The sequence below is a fragment of the Trichosurus vulpecula genome, chromosome 6, assembly GCF_011100635.1.
Source record: "Trichosurus vulpecula isolate mTriVul1 chromosome 6, mTriVul1.pri, whole genome shotgun sequence".
NCBI lineage: Eukaryota > Metazoa > Chordata > Mammalia > Diprotodontia > Phalangeridae > Trichosurus > Trichosurus vulpecula.
This window is the reverse complement of record NC_050578.1, coordinates 5,397,286-5,415,777: the sequence shown is the minus strand read 5'-3', so window position 1 is coordinate 5,415,777 and position 18,492 is coordinate 5,397,286. Positions and strand designations below refer to the sequence as shown.

At 41.2% G+C, this 18,492-nt stretch overlaps 1 pseudogene; it reads right to left on the bottom strand.

Moving 5' to 3' along the window:
- Positions 1-335: 335 nt before the first annotated feature.
- On the bottom strand, positions 336-17,132 carry LOC118853290 (annotated as a pseudogene).
- Positions 17,133-18,492: the final 1,360 nt, after the last annotated feature.

Below are 18,492 nucleotides of genomic sequence, written 5' to 3'. Positions count from 1 at the left end.
CACAAAGAGGTTAAATGAGCTGTAAATATCCAATGTGATATTTGAACCTAGGTCTTTCGACTAGTACTCTATCTGCTATGCCCTGCTGCCTTTATAAGTAAAACAAATGAAAACTAATAAAAAGAATGCAAAAATGAAAAAATAGTAACCAAAATGTTTTCCCCCAAAAGGAAGAGAATAAAAAATTCTTTCCAAAAAGCAAATTGCATGAGATATAACTAAAATGGATTAAAATAGTCATTTTCTCAGAAAAAAATGTACAAAAATAAAATTTTAAATAAATTTCACAAGCCATGTGTGAACATTCTTTAAGAGTTTCATACAGAGGGTCACATTTAGAGAAAATAAGCTAACACAATTATTTGAATTGGCTGCCTGTACAGTGCACAAGGATTATTCCTCTTTTTCAGATTCTTAGCACATGTAAAACACGTCATAAGATGTCCTGTCCTTCCAAGGACAATGCAACCATTTTTAGGTTGGCTCTGACAGATGACACAGGGCTCTACTATACTAGGGGAAAGAATAGATTCCATATTTGTGTCTTTGTCTTGTGTTTCCTCTCTCTCAAAATCTCCAGCGTCTTCCTAACTACTACACATGATACTTTTAGATGTCGATGGCTGGGAATAATCCTCACTTTCTTGGGAGTCTGATATCCTGTACTATTTCTTCATCATTTTCCTCAGCACATGAATCTTGAGAATCATTCATTTTATTTTTCTTACAATCTGGAACATCAAAGGCCTCTTCCTCCCCTTGCGTGGGGCTTTCTATTTTGCCTTTATCTGACTTGTCACCTTTCTCCTCAGGAAGCCAATTCTCTCACAAAGTCCAGCATCTGTGGCAATGTGGTGGAAGTGGAGGGTTCATTTTATCACAGGAAGTACACTTCCAATAGTCGGCTAAGGATATTTCAGGGTCTTCATCAAATGAGTCAGTGTCACTATCGTCTGACAGGTAACTTCAAAGATAAAAGACATTGGCCTCCAGCTAGACAGATAAACTGGATTTACATCTCCCCCATCATCTCCCACAGTGCTGAACACACAGTAGGTACTTAATAAAATGTCTGATGGATTTAAATAGAAACCAAGAAGACTCACACTGTCCTGTCATACATAATGTCACATCAGTATTTCCCTCATTCCAGTTAAATCTGCCTTTTATCACTTCCAAATCTACTACACCACATATGTGGTAGGTGGTGAAAATAATTGACAATGACTTACTTGCTGGTGGTTGAAACATAAAGGCATTGCCTTAAACTATGACTAAGCATTCCAAGAAAATATGCAAATCCTAGCAGCTGAAAACTAGGAAACACACCAGCTATAGTGCTCAGACCCATATGAAGAGGTATGAATATCTAGGATAATGAAATTTTGGGGGGCTCTGCCCCTGCTTTTTTAACTTTTCCAATCATTAGAATGGAATTGCTACAAGTTTCTAAAATCCATATAAGCTTGATTTTCTTAAATATCTTTCATCACATTTAGTATTAATTTTATTATCAGATCTCTAACTCTCCACCCCCAAGATTACTTCTAAGTAGATCTTATTATACAGCTCTTTAAGGGAAAATCTCATTAAAAGTTTAGAAGCTTGTACCCTCAGCCTTTGAAAAAAGTTTCTTTTGTGGGCAGAGCCAAGATGGCGGCTGGAAAGCAGGGACTTGCCTAAAGCTCTCCCCCAGGACCCTCCAAACACCTATAAAAATGGCTCTGAACAAATTCTAGAACTGCAGAACCCACGAAATAGCAGAGGGAAACAGGGCTCCAGCCCAGGACAGCCTGGATGGTCGCTGGGTAAGGTCTATTGCACCATGCTGGAAGCAGAGCAGAGCCCAGCATGGGGTACGCCTGGACCAACCAGACAGGGAGCCAGGTGGAACAGGTATTAGCACCCTGAATCAGTGAGCTGTGGCAGTTACCAGACTTCTCAACCCACAAACACCAAAGACAACAGAGAAGGTTAATGGAAAAACTGTGGGGACAGAGTGACAGGAGTTTGCAGTTGGCTACCACCCCAGGGGCAGTGGAGGTGGTGCAGCTCTGAGGTTGCTTACAGAGCTACAGCTGCAGTTGCTTCCACGGATCAGAGCAGGAGTGCAGAGCCTGCTTAGAGCTGAGTCACAGTCTGGGTTGGCAGTTCTTGGGGGAGGAGGAGTGCTGGTGTGGCACAGCTTGCTGCATAGGAATAGCTGTGAAAACAACAGCACAGCCCCTCAAGCTTGGGACAAAGTACTTTATACTTTACAAGCAGTCATACCCTGATGAAAAGCTCAAGGGTCAAGTACTTAGCTGGGAACATGAACAGGCAGCAAAAACAGACTCAGATTCATACTCAGACTTTAGAATCTTTCTTTGGTGACAAACACCAAAACATACAGCCAGAAGAAGTCTACAAATTCAAAGAGCCTACATTAAAAGCCTCCAAGAAAAATATGAACTGGCCTCAGGCCATGGAAGAGCTCAAAAAGGATTTGGAAAAGCAAGTTAGAGAAGTAAAGGAAAAATTGGGAAGGGCAATGACAGTGATGTGAGAAAACAATGAAAAACAAGTCAATGACTTGCTAAAGGAGACCACAGAAAAATACAGAAGAAAAAAACACCTTTTTAAATAGACTAACTCAAATGGCAGAAGAACTCCAAAAAGCCAATGAGGAGAAGAATGTCTTGAAAGGCAGAATTAGCCAAATGAAAAAGGAGGTAAAAAAGACCACTGGAGAAAATACTACCTTAAAAATTAGATTGGAGCAAGTGGAAGCTAGTGTCTTTATGATAAATCAAGATATAAAACAGAACCAAAGGAATGAAAAAGTGGACTGGAGTGGGTAGAGACTTGAGGAAGGGTGAGCAACCAGCAGGTTTTTGCAATAGTTTAGGCATGAGGAGGGCCTTGACCAGGCTGGGATCAGTGTCAGAGGAGAATAAGGCACCAATAAGAGATATTGTGAAAGTAGGATGAATGGGACTTGGCCAGCGACGGTAACTGGAAGGGTGAAAGTCAAGGGTCAAGGCTGATCTGTAGGTTGGGAGCCTAAGTGACTGGAGGTTGGTGGTACTATCAATATGAATAGTGAAGTTAGAAAGAGGGGAGGGTGTGGGAGGAAAATCGATGTGGACCTTGAACATGGGCTAGCTCCCCACAACCCCGATTTAGTTGGAAAGTGCCCTATGTTGCCACATTTAGAATGCACCGTGCATATTCCCACCTTGCCCATTGAGGTCACAGAAGACAGAGCAATTTATTTTTTCTGAGGATGGAGCTCCCATTGGTCAGGCCCCAGCCACACTTGCTTGGCTGATAGATACATCCTGTCACTCAAGGTCACCACTCTAGTTTAAGCACTTACCACCTCCAATCTGCATGGGAAGGATCCAAATGGGTGGTGAGGATCTCTGTTGTAAGCAAGGAATGTGAGGGACAGACCTAGAGCATTCTGGATTAGCTTTGTCCTCAGGTTCATTGGGCTAGAACTCGGTAGGGGCCTTTTGGACAAAAAAGATTATAAAAGTGTATTGTTTTCAGGACTTTGTCAGGGGACTCCTGAGGTGCCAAGTAGCCTCCATTATGATTTCTCTTAATCCACTTGCCCATAGCCTTTATCTAAATTCATCTTCCTGGACTGCTTTTAGTCACCCTGGGAACTGCTTTTACTTGGGTGTATTGGAATAGGTTCCTGGTAGAAGGATAGTCAGCTTGCTCCCTCAGCCTCTGTGGGATCCAAGCTACAAGGTTGTTCAGTCATTTTTGTTCAGTTGCGTCCAACTCTTCACGACCCCATTTGGGGTTTTCTTGGCAAAGATACTGAAGTGGTTTGCCATTTCCTTCTCCAGATCATTTTACAGATGAGGAAACTGAGGCGAACAGGGTTAAGTAAATTGCACAAGGTCACACAGCTAGTAAGTGTCTGAGGCTAGATTTGAATTGAAGTCTTCCTGACTCCAGGCCCTGTGCTGTATCTACTGAGCCACCCAGCTGCCCATGGAATATAAAGCTGGACAGAGCCTTATAGGGGATGAATGACATACTCAGGGTTAAACATAGTAAGAAAGTACAGCATTTGAACCCAGGTCTCCTGACTCCAAGTTTCATATTCTTTTCATTATATTGCCAGTCTCTATGTAGCCAATTTGTTACTGTCAGAGGAGATTAGGTAAGCCTGATGGGGCTCTCATTTTATGAATCATCTTTATATAATCACAGACTATTTCCATATGGGAGGTCATCTGGTCTTACTCCCTTAATTTTCCATCCACGGCAGTTGAGTCAACCAAGGACCATAGACATCAACATTGCAGTGCTCCTGTGCCCTGACATCTTCTTACTCCCAATTCTGGCTTGGGCACAGTGACTGGGGATAGATAAGAGGAAGCTGGCAAAAGCCAATAGCTCATTATTTTCCAGTAATCTCTTCTCCTTAAGGTGGATTTGGGATGGTTTGTTACCAGGATTTTTCTGATGGATGAACATTGTCCTCTCTTTTGGTTTGCTTTGGTTCAACCTGAAGACCAGACATCTACTATCGACCAATCAACTAACATTTATTAAGCACCTACTGTGTATTAGGCACTGTGCTAAGTGCTGGGGATACAAAAAGAGCCAAAAGACAGTCTCTGCCCTCAAGGAGCTCACAATTGAATGGAGGAGATAACAGGCAAACAGATATTTACAAAGTAAGATACGAATACAGGATAAATAGAAATAATTAACAGAAGAAAGGCCACCAGCAAAGAGGTAAACTGAACAGATGCTGGAATACTTGAGTTTGGCTGCATCAAAGGGGCCTGCTGCCTCTGCAGGACACCATGGTGTTCTTGTAAACATTTCCTTTTATGTACATCATATTCCTAAGAAAAACATGTCTCCATATCCCCCATGGCCCTTGGTGTGTGTTTCTCTGTTCCATCCTAATAGTGATTTCCCTTCTCTTTGCCTTGTAATAGTCCTTCCAAATGGAGATGGGAGGGGTAATGGAACGAAATCCCTGAGCTCAGTTTCAAGGATAGCCTCTCCCTGGGCCCAGACTGGTTGATACAACATGCAAGGTAAAATAGCTCAGAAATACCAGGCACATGAACATTTGGAAAATGCAAACATTTCCAAAGCCTGAACCCAGTATCCATGCCATCTGACATGCATAAAATCAGTTTTCCAGTGGAAGAGCCCCACCAGCCATTCCTAGGAAGTGCAAAAAAAAGCCCTCTTGCATTTCTTCCAGCATCTAACACACAAACATGATGAAATCCAGGGCCCTTGCCACAAACCTTGGAGAGGAGAATGAGCTGTGAATTACTATCAGGATCTTGTAAGTCATCCATCTACCTGACAGGGCCACCTGCTAATCGACATCCACATGGCCTCATTTTAGCCAGCAATGAATCACACTTCATGGAAAAAAAGTTATAGCCCCAACTCCAAAGATTCCTACGATTGTTATCATTATTAACCATTAACATTAGTAACCATGCCAGAAAGAGGCACAAGCTGTTGGGTTTCATTCAAGGGATGATCAAGGGCACACATGGGCCTTTGGGGAGCATTGACTTTTGCAGTCTCTCCAGTTTGTAGGTTGTTTAATAAACACATCAGAGAGCTAGCTCAAGGGCCCTCTGGAATGAGTTAGTCTGACCTTGCTTCCATAGCCATCATAGGCATGTTCCAGTCTTTCCTGGTCAGAAAGGTGTCTTGGGAAGTCAGTACTACATACCATCTTTCTCGGTAATCAGTTTGCTTGTACTGGTGACTCAACAATCAAGCATTTATTGAGTGATTACAACGCAGACAAGGGAGTTATTGAGGATGGTGATGGTAAGGCCCTGTTATAATTGGCCATTTAAGCATCAGCTTCACAAGCATCTAATGAGTAGGTCTCATGGAATAGCCTGATGTGAAATGTCATAGCATCACAGGCCACTGATGACTAGAGAAAGGAACTGGCTTCATTTCAGATTTTTTAAAGCAGAAAGGCCCACTCTTTTCATTTTCCACATGAGGAAAGCTAGGTCTCCAGACGTGAAGTGATCGGCTCTGGATCATATAGGTAATAAGCAACCGAACCAAGATTGCAAAAGCAGGCCTTCTGCTCCCTGACCCAGGGCTCTTTGAGATTCAACCTGGATTCAGATCCAATATTTCACTTTGCTACTCACATGATGTTGGCCAAGTCATTTCCATTCTCTGGACATCAGTCTTCGTAAATGGAAAATCAGTTCAACTAGAGGACCTCTAAGCTGCCTTCCAGTTTGAAATCTGTCATCATGGAAAGTGTTTCTGCTTCACAGAACAGAGCCCTGTCCATTGTCCTATTTTTGCAGGACTTTGTCCTGTGAAAGTCAGGCCTCACATTCTTCTCCATGGAGAGGGAATGACTGTCTATTACATTGCTCTGAACCAAGGCCTCTTTGGGCACCCAACAGCTCTGGAGAGAAATTGGGTGGAGTAAAACATTTGATTTCCAAAAATTTCTTTTAAAAATCCTTAATCTCATTATAGATTTGTCATCTCTGAATTTATCTAAAGCCATCTTGAACCTGTTTATATATTTTTGGCTTTTACCACTAGGCAAGGTAACTAGTTCCATATGTTTTCCTCCCTATTGTATAAAGAAGCCCTGACTTTCATTTTTTAATTTTATTTGTCCTCAAACTCATGGCAACCCTTCTTGAGGGATGCCCTGGGTGTGATTTGCCCAAAGAACTCTCTTCCAAGAAACCTTTTGGGGGTGTTCTGTGGTGGAGAGAGTCTTCTGACTACCACATAAATACTTAAGGCATTCCTTCATCCCATACTCTCCCCTCTCTCCACTGGGTTGGGGGGGAGAGAATCATCTTTTTCAGCCCACCACTCTGCTTCCCCAGCTGTACTTTAATGTGCATACGATTGTCTAACACAAATGGGCTTCTCCCCCTGCCCTGTCTCTCTCTTTCTCTCTCTATCTCTCCCTCTCTCTCCATTTCACTCATTCTCCATCTCCCTCTCAATCTCTCTCTCTCTCTCTCTCTCTCTCTCTCTCTCTCTCTCTCTCTCTTTTTCTCTCTCCTCTTCCCCCCTCCCTCCCTCTCCCTCTCTCTCCATTTCTCTCACTCTTGTTCTCGCTTTCGTTTTCCTTCTAGGGATATAAGAAATCTCATCTCGGCGAGAACACTGGGAGTGTCATGTGAGATGACCATGAAGAGCAATTTGTCTGGATTGTAGAAGGCATGAAGGTGGCTGTACAGTTATACTGGAGCCAGGTTGTAAAGACCTTTACGTGCTGAACAGAAGAGTTTAAGTCCTAGAGGGAACTGGATGTCACTGGAGATCATTGAATGGGGGAGTGATATATCCAGACCTGTGTGTTAGGAACATCCCTAGCCATTTAGATGGTGGACTGGAGGGGGGGGGAGATTTGGTTGCCATATGAATGAGAGATTAGAGAAGGGAGAAGCTGTGGCCAATGAAATCAGTTAGATACTTCTGTAATCATTCCAGTGAAAGGTTGTGAGGGCTTAACCATAGGAAGTGCCTGATAAACACTTGGTGATGACTGAACTAGGCATGAGCTCCATGGATAGAGAAAAAGGGGCTAGGTGTCAGAGGCATCATGGAGCTTGATTGGATATGAGCGATGAAGGACAAGGAGCTGGAAATGCCTCTCATCTTACAACCCTGGCTTACTGGAGTGATGGACTTGCCCCCAAAGAGCTGAGGGACTTTAGACCACGTCAGATCTGACTTCTGTTTTGGACATGCTCAATCACAGAATGTGAGCTTTGGAAGGACCTTCAGGAGTAAACTAGTCCAACCCATGCCTGAAGGAATCCCAACTATTTCATGCATGTTTGAGAAGAAACCAAGTCAGAAACAGATAATGAGCAACGGCCGATGTGGGACTAGAGAGAGCCTGGGACTGGACTTATGGATCTAGGAGTCACAATTATTTGAAGATATAATTGAATCCATGTGATCAGATGTCACAGAGAGAAAGAGTCTATTGGAATTGGTTCTTTTGGCCTCTTGATCATTTTTATTCTTTGTAGTTTTTCATCTGTCAGGCTAATTTCACCCATAAAATTTGAATCGAAGAGACCTCCCCATCCTTTCCTCTGAAACCTTTGAGATCTGCTCTCCTAAAATGTCAGGTCCTTTCAGACTAGGCTGGGCTTTCCTCTCTTTATCTATCCTGAATTCTCAGATGTAATGGTCACTTCCCCAACTCCCATAATTTTAGCTTCAACAAGTAGTTTTGCCTGGATAGAAATTGGAAATGGAATAGCATAGATAGGGGATAGCACATAAGGGAAGGAGAAGGGAACAACTATTTATTAAGAAAACCCCTACCATGTGTAATAGAAGGGCAGCTAGGTGGTGCAGTGGATAGAGCACTGGGCTTGGAGTCAGGAAGATTCATCTTCCTGAGTTCAAATCTGGTCTCAAACACTAACTAGCTGTGTGACCCTGGGCAAGTCACTTAACCCTGTTTGCCTCAGTTTCCTCATCAGTAAAATGAGCTAGAGAAGGAAATGGCAAACCATTCCAGTATCTCTGCCAAGAAAACCCCAAATGGGTCACAGAGAGTCATACATGACTGAAACAACCCAACAACGACAAAGTATACTATATGCCAGGCACTGCGCCAAGTGCTTTGCCAAGATGGTGTCATTTGATCTTCATGACAATTCTGTGAAATAGGTTATATTATTATTCCCATTTTATACCTGAGGCTGATTTGACTGGAATGTAGAGTTCATGACTGGAGGACTGTGTCCTAACTCTGGAAAGATGCAAAGGGTTTGAAATGCCAACTTTCTTGTTGATCCTAGAGGCAGATTACTTCAATGATCCTCCAGTTCAGAGACCTAAATCTGCTCAGAGAGTTTCCTGAATCTGTCTTTCTTGTCTTATTTTTTCATTGTTTTTCCTTTTTTATTTCACCCTTCTTTTATTTTCCCTTTATTTTTCACTTAGCAGCAGCGAGGGTGCCCCTACCTGCTGTTCCAGGTTTTTTTTATTAAAGTTCTAGACAACAGTAGTACTTTTTCTATTTCTTCTCAGAAGATCCTTTGTGCTTACATGGATTGGAAGAAATGAACAGCAATTACCCAGATTGATCAGTCTTGAGAGGCCCTTTGTCATGCCCAGATTGCCAACCTTGGAAAAGCAGATTGGCCTCTTGTTATTAGATCCATAGATTACTGCCTCAATACGCCTCAAGAAAGAGCACTGAGCTTTACTCCTCATCTCTTCTTCCTCCATCTTATTACCTGAAAATGCTGGAAAAATTAGATTCTCTTGTTCAAAATCCATGGGAATACTAAGGAGAAGCTCTCCTTGCGTTATAATGAAATTCAAGAATTGACAGAAAATGTTAGCCTCCTGAAATTTTTGTCTCAAGAATGTTACCTGGGATCCAGTGGGCTCATTTAGGATGGTAGTGATCCCTTGACCTCACTCATTCCTTGATGGCGTCCTGCTTACCACTGGTTGTTAGAAAATATTAATTGGGTGCAACTCAATGGAACAGAGAGCTGAGGCCCCCAGATTTCTCTGCCTCTGGAGGCAGAGAATAATGAGCAGTTTCTGGTAAGATATGAAATGTAAACTTTTTGTCATCCTTAAGCTTTTATGTCATCCCCCAGTCAGAATAAATAGAGTTACTGCAAAGGTGAGCGGTAAGATCGATTCGGATTCATCATGAAATGGCGCTCCAACAGCCTCTCCTTGTAACTTTCAAGGCAATTAACAAAAACTTTCCCATTTATTTTCTTAAAATTTCACAGGCTACAGTAAAATGACAGCATTAAGGATCACTTATCTCTTTTTCCCTCCTTCCAACAATTCTGTACCTTGCCAAAAATATGCCTAGATTAACCATGTGAACAGGGACTGGAGAAGGGAAATTCCAATGAGAAAGAGATATTTTGCTTTTTCCTGTCTGAGCAAAGAGAGGATTGTCCAAGGCTTTCCTGCATATTCTGGGGGATGAGGGTGAGGCTAAGGGGAAACAAGCTCGGGGAGCCAGAGCCTTCTCGTTTTCTAGATTTCAGAGGATTTATGGCAATACTTATGTGATACTGTCATGCCCCTACCTTTGCTGGTGCACAGCTAACTTTAAACAGCCTCTGCCTGTCCAGTAGCAGCTGGGAATAGCAGAACTAGTTGATTTTATGGTTATATCTCTCTCTTCACCAGAAGCAATATGAGTCTTCTCCTTCTCTTGTTGTCTAGGGCTGAAAGCTCCAGGTTTCCACATTGCCAGATGTGAAAGCTACAGAGCTTTCCCCTTCAGAGTGATGCCTGCATTACCTCTTTTAATCTCCCTTGAGACATGTCATATCCCATAGGAAGAGGCCATTCTGAGAGTCAAGAGGCCTGGGTTCTAATCCTACTTCCTATATACTGGTTGTGTGACTTAGGGTAATACATGTAGCCTTTCTGAGCCTTAATAGCCTCAGCTGCAAAATGGAGGTGATAATGCTGGAACTTTGCAAGGCTGTTGGGAGGAAAGTTCTTGGCAAACATGAAAACAGTATGCAGATGCAAATTGTTATTTTGTTCTCACCTCTATGTTCAGTGGAGCTCAGCTGGTCTGGAGACAAGTCACTATCTTGCTATTCATTCATTCAATCCATTAGCACACTTTTATTAAGAACCTGTTATGTGCCAATTACTTTGCTATGGATTGGGGATAGAATGGGGAAAAAAGTGAAACCATACCTATTCTCATGGAGCCTGAATTCTACCAGAAGGGAAAGGGAAAGGGAAAGGGAAAGGGAAAGGGAAAGGGAAAGGAAGGGAAGGGAAGGAGGGAGAGAGAGAGAGAGAGAGAGAGGGAGAGAGAGAGAGAGAGAGAGAGAGAGAGAGAGAGAGAGAGAGAGAGAGAGAAGTAGGGAGGAGGGAGAGACAGACAGACAGAAAGATGGACACAGAGAGAGACAGAGACAGAGATAGAGAGAGACAGAGAGAGAGACATAGAGAGACAGAGACAGAGAGAGACACAGAGACAAAGAGAGAGAGAGACAGAGACAGAGATAGAGACAGACAGACAGAAAGACAGAGACAGAGAGACAGAGACAAAGACAGACAGACAGAAAGACAGACACAATGAGAGACAAACACAGAGAGAGACAGACAGAGACAGAGAGAGACAGAGATAGAGAGAGACACAGACACAAAGACAAAGATAGAGACACAGAGACAGAGACAGAGAGAGACAGAGACACGCACAGAGACAGAGAGAGACAAAGACAGAAGAGAGATATGGAGATACAGACACAGAGGTGCAGGACTTGTGACTTTTCTGGTGTAAGAAATCCCATAGAAATGCTATATAATATATTCATAATATAAGAACAATCCATGAGTGTGGAGCTGAGTCAACAGCTTTGTGATAAGCAGTAAAGATGGTATAAATATGACTACATGTTTGGTTGATTTGATTAATAGTAAATGAATTGATCTTTAGCTGCTCTTTCTGACTCCCTGACATAGCATTGGAGAGGGTAGCGGGGAAGCTGGGGACAGCTCTCCCTTCTCTCCATAAGCAGTGCAACCGTGTTGCAGAACCACATGGCGATGGGAAACATGTGCTTACACACAGAAGGGAATACAAGGTTATCACTTCCTTAATTCCAAACTTTCATGTAGAATTGGTTGAGAGGGAGCTTGACTGTGGAGGGATGATACTGCTGAATCTCTAAGGCAGCAGAATAATGATAGCCACAACACGGTAAATTTGTCATTGACATTAAACTGTTTTGACCATTGTGTTAATTTGATTCCTTGTATTAACTTAACATGGCTGCCTCAGTCAAAGTGAGAATTTGGAAAGACTTTAGCTTAAAAAAGGCAAGGTCTCCCTCTGCATCCTGGGCCATCTCCAGTCATCCTGATCTACATCTGGCCGCTGGACCCAAATGGCTTTGGAGGAGAAAGCGAGTCTGGCGACTTTGCCCAGCCCTCCCTCACCTAGATCTATTTCACTTGCAAGTCGTGGCATGAGCCTCTTGATGACTTCCTCTTTGAGAACAAAGGACAAACCACAGGCAAGCACAATCAGCTTAACTTATAAGCCTTTCCTTCAGTTATTCATTGGAGGTGTCAAGAATTTGGGGCAAATTCTTGTTACAAGTTTCCTTCCAAGTACTCTTTTGTTGCTCTAAGTGAGTGATATGGCATATGAGGTGTTGAAGGTTGCAGATGTTAGTTACAACCTGATATTTATATACTTTCGAATGTCTTCCAATGGATCTCAAACCACTTCTACCATAATAGTTTTATGTCTGGCTTTAGGAATATTCCTTGACAATCCACCTTCTCTTCTATGGTTCTTACCATGGAATTGGAAACAGCATATATTGTGTAGAGATTCTAAATTGGTTTGCATTTTCTGCCAAGTGTAGAGGAATACATTTTTTCATAATGGTTATAAGTCAATAATAGCATTGTGTGCATGTATGCATGTGTGTATGTGTGTGTATATGTACATTCTACCAGTTGTGTCTATGACTTTGGAAATTCCAATCTAAATGTGTCTACGTCTTCAGAGTCATTTGACACATCAGCATTATTTTTGCCATCCACATTATTTGGGGTAAATTCTCCGGAATTGGCACTAACTAGAAGTTTTCAATTAAGGTTCTTCTGCTTCTTCATCTTAAGAATGAAATAATTCCTTAATTTCCACGATTATTTCCTATATTTCACCTTACTGGTGTCCTGCATTGATTTATAACGTGTATTACTGGGTATTGTATTACTTGGTGCTCATGGTATTGTTGGTAAGAAGTGATATGAGACCATTACCCAAGCTAGTAAGAACGGTTTCCCAGTTTCATTGAACTGGGAAATTCTATTTCTCAATAGAAATAATTTTACTGTTGTTATTTAGTCATTTTCAGTCATGTTTGACACTTCATGACCACTTTGGGGGTTTCCTTGGCAAAGATAGTGGAGTGGTTGGCCATTTCTTCTCCAGCTCATTTTACAGATGAGGAAACTGAGGCAAACAGGGTTAAGTGACTTGCCCAGGATCACACAGCTAGTAAGTGTCTAAGACTGGATTTGAACTTAGGAAGATGAGTCCTCCTGCCTCTAAGCTTGGCACTCTATCCACTGAGCCACCTAGCTGACCCTAAGAAATAATATTACACATACAAACATTGATATCTTCAGTCCATTTCATGGATACTTTTGGTTTAACTGCCTTCATGGTCAGTGTTGTCTATGCCAAAGCGTTTCTAGCGATAGATTTTTGGCATTTCTAATGGTTTTCATGTCTTTTACCTTCTTTTAGTGACTGAACTTGGGGGTTTTGTCTCCTCTGTCCAGCCGATTGTCTCGACACTAGAGAGGAGGGCCTGCACATATCCCTAGATGAGTTAGCCAATACTTTCTAGTCATTACATTACCCCGATTTATGATGCTGTGCCTTATTGTGCTTTCTCAGAGCGCAGTTTGCCGAGATTACCAGTTCCAGTCAGGCCCTCACACCTTCTATAGTGGCTGTAGTCCCCATGGAGGCTCTGTGCATGTTGCTCTGAGCAGCAATTCCCAGTTTTTCCACTACCTCCAACCCCTTCACAATAGGTCTGATATCTTTTGTGGGGTCAGGGGCACTGTTACTATTGCTGTGTGTTATCGTTTCAGTCGTGTTTGACTCTCTGTGACCCCATTTGGGGTTTTCTTGGCAGAGATAAATGGAGTAGTTTACTGTTTCCTTCTCCAGGTCATTTTACAAATAAGGAAAGTGAGGCAAAAAGGGTGAAGTGACTTGCCCAGGGTCATACATCTGGGAAGCATCTGAGGCCAGATTTGAACTCAGGAAAATGAGTCTTTCTGACTCCTAGCCCACTGCAATATTTAGTTGCTTATTGCTATTATCACTAGCATTAGCCCATCCTTTTTCATTTCTGATGGAATTCTGATGGAAATGATGCAAGAACGAGTCCCTCTCCTGGGATCTTTCCTTCTATTTAATGTTCTGCCAACTGGGGTTTAAGCAGACAGCATGAACGCATTCTGTGCTTTGAATCTGAGTATTGGGATGTAAGCTTCTCTTCTGCTGAAAGTGGTTTCTGTGTAACTCCAGTAGCAAACCGGATCAATGACCTTAATCACCAATCACCTTAATTAAGCACCTGCTATGTGTCCGGCTCTGTGTTAAGCTGAAGGGACTCAAAAAAGAGGCAAAAACCATTGTTGCCCTCAAGAAACTTCTAGTTTAATGGGGAGACAACATGCAAACAAATATATACAAAGCAAGCTAGGCACAGGATAAATAGAAAATAATTAACAGAGGCAAGGAAGTAGAGGGATGATGAGGATCTAAGTGCCTTAATGTACCTTTGCTTTAAAAATACATATTTTATGTGGTCTTCATGTCATCTATGAGGTCTCTCTAGGGTGAATGCTTTTCATTCCATACATACTGGAAATTGTGACTATCTGATATTAGAGACGTGCAGGAGTGCACTGGAGCACCTGGCACAGGCTTCTGAGAGGCCATTGTTAAATTTCCAATGTGAGCATTGACATCTTTGAAATCTGCAAATGTTACATATCCGGGCTTGATTTATTGTTTTATTGATTGTCTAGATTTATGAAAGAGGTGGAGAAAATGCCACTAATGCAGATATCATTTTAGAGTGTGTTATGTGTACATTTTACCCCTGCCCCCACTGAGCTGGTTGTTAAACATTTACCACCCTCTCTCCCCAGTGACATATATTAAAAATGTTGTTCTTGAATTTTTATAGGTCAATGTTGTTTCTGGTGGTTTTCTTTGTGATGTTGTTTTCCTTCCAGGGCAGTTTATTTGTTGACTTGTGAGAAACATTTGGGGCCTTCTATTTCAAATTGGGTTCTGTTATCTATTAGTTTACACAAACTCGTAAGATTATGGTGCATAATTCTAGCCACCTGAGGCTGTCTTTCTAGGCATCTGGTAGCAGCTAAATGTTTGCAACCTGCCACAAGATATTGGACAGATTGTAGAATTTTATTACAGTAAGAAATTCAAGGCTGCTCATGTAAAAGCTTTCTGCATAAATAAAACCTGAACCCAATTACTATGATTTGTTTTTCTCATTTTTTAAGTTGAGTTCAGATAGAAGTGGTCCTGTGAGAAATGACTCTGCTATTTGTTCTTTTGTATTCAGAGTTCTGCATAGTACTACATAGGTGGACAAAACAACTGGATTTTATAATTGAATAGGAGTGTTGGGATATAAAGCCACATTCTGTAGGTTCCTGTTCAGTCATTTCAGACTCTTCATGACCCCATTCCAGTTTTCTTGGCAAAGATACTGGAATAGTTTGCCATTTGCTTTTCCAGCCCATTAAACAGATGAGAAAACTGAGGCAAAATGGGTTAAGTGACTTGTTCAGGGTCACACAGTTAGTAAGTATCTGAGTTGAGATTTTAATTCCAGAAGATGACTCTTCTTGACTCCAAGCCCAGTGTTCTATCCACTGTACCACCCAGCTGCCCTAAAGATCTATAGGATCACTGAAAATAGATTTGGGGCAATTCCCATAGCAGACGGGATAATGGATATGGTATATATGTTATGCTATAACAGCATGGTTTTGATTTCTTCGTAGTTATCCAGTTTTGAAAGTTGTCCATTCCACGTAGCATGGAGATTGAGTGTGGCATAAGGCCATTTTTATCATAATATTGTTCTTAAATTTTTGTAGATCAGCATTATTTTCATGCAATTGTGGGCAACATTACAATCTATAATAATTAACCTTTTTTCAGGTCTGTATTTTCAGCCCAGGGATTTGTCACCTGTCAGCCTATGAAAGGTAGTGAATGCCTCGTGTATAATTCAGACACTAGGTCATGCATGGTGCTTAGTAGGGGCGAAGTTGTTTTTTTTTTTTTTTTAACTTGCTGTGATATTTTATAGTATCTGCCACTTCTTTATAGAATCTTCATTGATCAACAAAAATGGGTCCGTTAAGGATAACCCTTCTGCAGTTTCTGGTGGAAACGACCTGGTCTTGAATGGCCACAAAACATCCCTCTATTTCTATGAATAAATCAATTAAACAGGCCATTCGTTTGAAACTGCTTTGTCAGCATCTTGTTAGTCGACTTCATGGCACTTATCAATGTTCCTTTCTGATAAGTATTTCTCTTTCCATCGCTGCCTCGTGGTGATTGTCCTTCTAAGTATTTCTCTTTCCATCGCTGCCTCGTGGTGATTGTCCTTCTAAGTATTTCTCTTTCCATCGCTGCCTCGTGGTGATCGTCCTTCTAAGTATTTCTCTTTCCATCGCTGCCTCGTGGTGATTGTCCTTCTAAGTATTTCTCTTTCCATCGCTGCCTCGTGGTGATCGTCCTTCTAAGTATTTCTCTTTCCATCGCTGCCTCGTGGTGATCGTCTTTCTAAGTATTTCTGTTTCCATCGCTGCCTTGTGGTGATCGTCCTTCTATTTCCTTAATTTTACACAAGATTTTGTTAGACTGTTTTCCAAATCTGATTTGTCCACTTTGTAGTTTTATCAATATATGTATATATATATATATATATATATATATATATATATATATATATATATATATATATATATGACTGGGATTCAGTTTTTAAACTTATTCTTCCCATCCAGTTTTGATTTCAGGATGCCAGTCAGTCTTTTAACAGGCTTACTTTTACTTTCAGCTTTCTTCTTAATAGCTTTGTGCTTGATGTGACTTGCCTGGAGGAAACTAAGTACAGGAATTTTCAGTACATGTTTATATACGAAACAAAGCCAGTAAGGTCCCTTTCTAGTAATTCACGCACCTCTGTAAGCATTTGAGCTGATAATTCTATATCTCATCCAGCCCTACCACTTTCAAGTTCTGCAAAGAACTTAGTTTTACTAATTTCCTGTGATGTAGCTATTCTCTTGCTCATTATACTAATGGCATGCATACTCTCTTCTTGAGGTCATGTAGATGTCCAGAAATTTTCCACATTCTCCTTTGTTAGTTCTTTCTAACGTTTGATTTATTGAATTTTAAACCTTCTGTAGTAAGGGTCAATTCATGTCAAATGGCTTACTTTGTTCTTTGTGCTATATTAGTAGCACTATGGTCTTTTGATTTTCACTCACAGGTTCTGATGCCGGGTGTCGAAAAGTTCGGACATGTTTTTGTTTTCTGGATTTTGTTTTTGTGTGGGGTTTTTTTGAGGGAGGTGTCTGTTTTCTTTCACTGGACAATATTGCATTCAAGTTTTCTACTGAGTTTATACGCTCAATACTGATGTAATTGTTCCATGCCTTTCCAGGGATTGACAAGAGCTTTCTCAAATCACTTTGGCCATGATGAATTTTGGTCACTGTTCTTAGGAGTCTTCCTTGATACTGGAACTATTTTTCCTATGGCTCCTTTAATGGCAACAACTGCCATGTATATATCTGTGGGCAGACCCTAATTTTTTTTATACTTTCTTTTATGCACTTTGGGAAAATCCATTGGTTGATGAAGGTTATAGTACATACTACCATTTTTTCTAATTACTCTGTATACAATCATTCTGTCCAACTCAAAAAAGTATTTTTGGAGCTCCAGTCTAAGTGTGCCAACCTCCTTCTCCAAAATTCTTTGATGTATAACTGAGGTTTTCATCATCAAATTTTATTAGATTCAGTTAATTTCTGGTATTTGCATTAAGAAGACTTTTAGTGACTTCAGACTCTTCAAATTTACCTGAGACTGTAATAGTTCCTTAATTTTATCTCTTCCTCTAATCTAGGCTTAGGATTTTTTTAAACCACCTTCCATTGGTACAATATTTTGTGAGTAGAAGTTGAATGTGCTATTGACAAAAAGGTAGCTGAGCCTCTTGCCCAGTATCCAATTTTGTTATGATCAATACCAGCCACTAATGAAAATATTCGTGTCTCCAGTTCATTTCATATATAATCGTGGGTTGTCTACCTTAATGGTCAGTGCCATCTGTACTGAAGCATTTCTAGCAGCTGGGTTATTGCTATTTCTTTTTTGATCTAGTGCATCTTGCCATCTTGTGACACCAGAAAAAAGACAAGCCATTTGTTCCATTAGTCTCTTGGTCAAAGTGACCATTACAATGGCTCAAAGTTGGTGCTTGTTGTTGAGTCATTCCTGACTCTGCATGGCCCCTTTTAGGGTTTTCTTGGCAAAGATACTGGAGTGGTTTGACATTTCCTTCTCTGACTCATTTTACAGATGAGAAGCTGAGGCAAACAGGGTTAAGTAATTTGCTGAGAGTCACACAGCTAGACATGTCTGAAGCTAGATTTGAATTCAGGAAGATGAATCTTCCTGATTCCAGGCTCTGTCCAAGTAGCACTAACCTATAATCCTATACCAATCTATTCACTTTTTTGACTCTTAGACATGGTTATATCACACTGATCAGTGTGCCAAACTTAGAAGTAGTAACATAAGAGACCAGCCTGTTGGGATTTCAGTATTTTTGCTAAGCCTTAATAGGTAATTGTTAATAGTCTTAGGGCATGCAA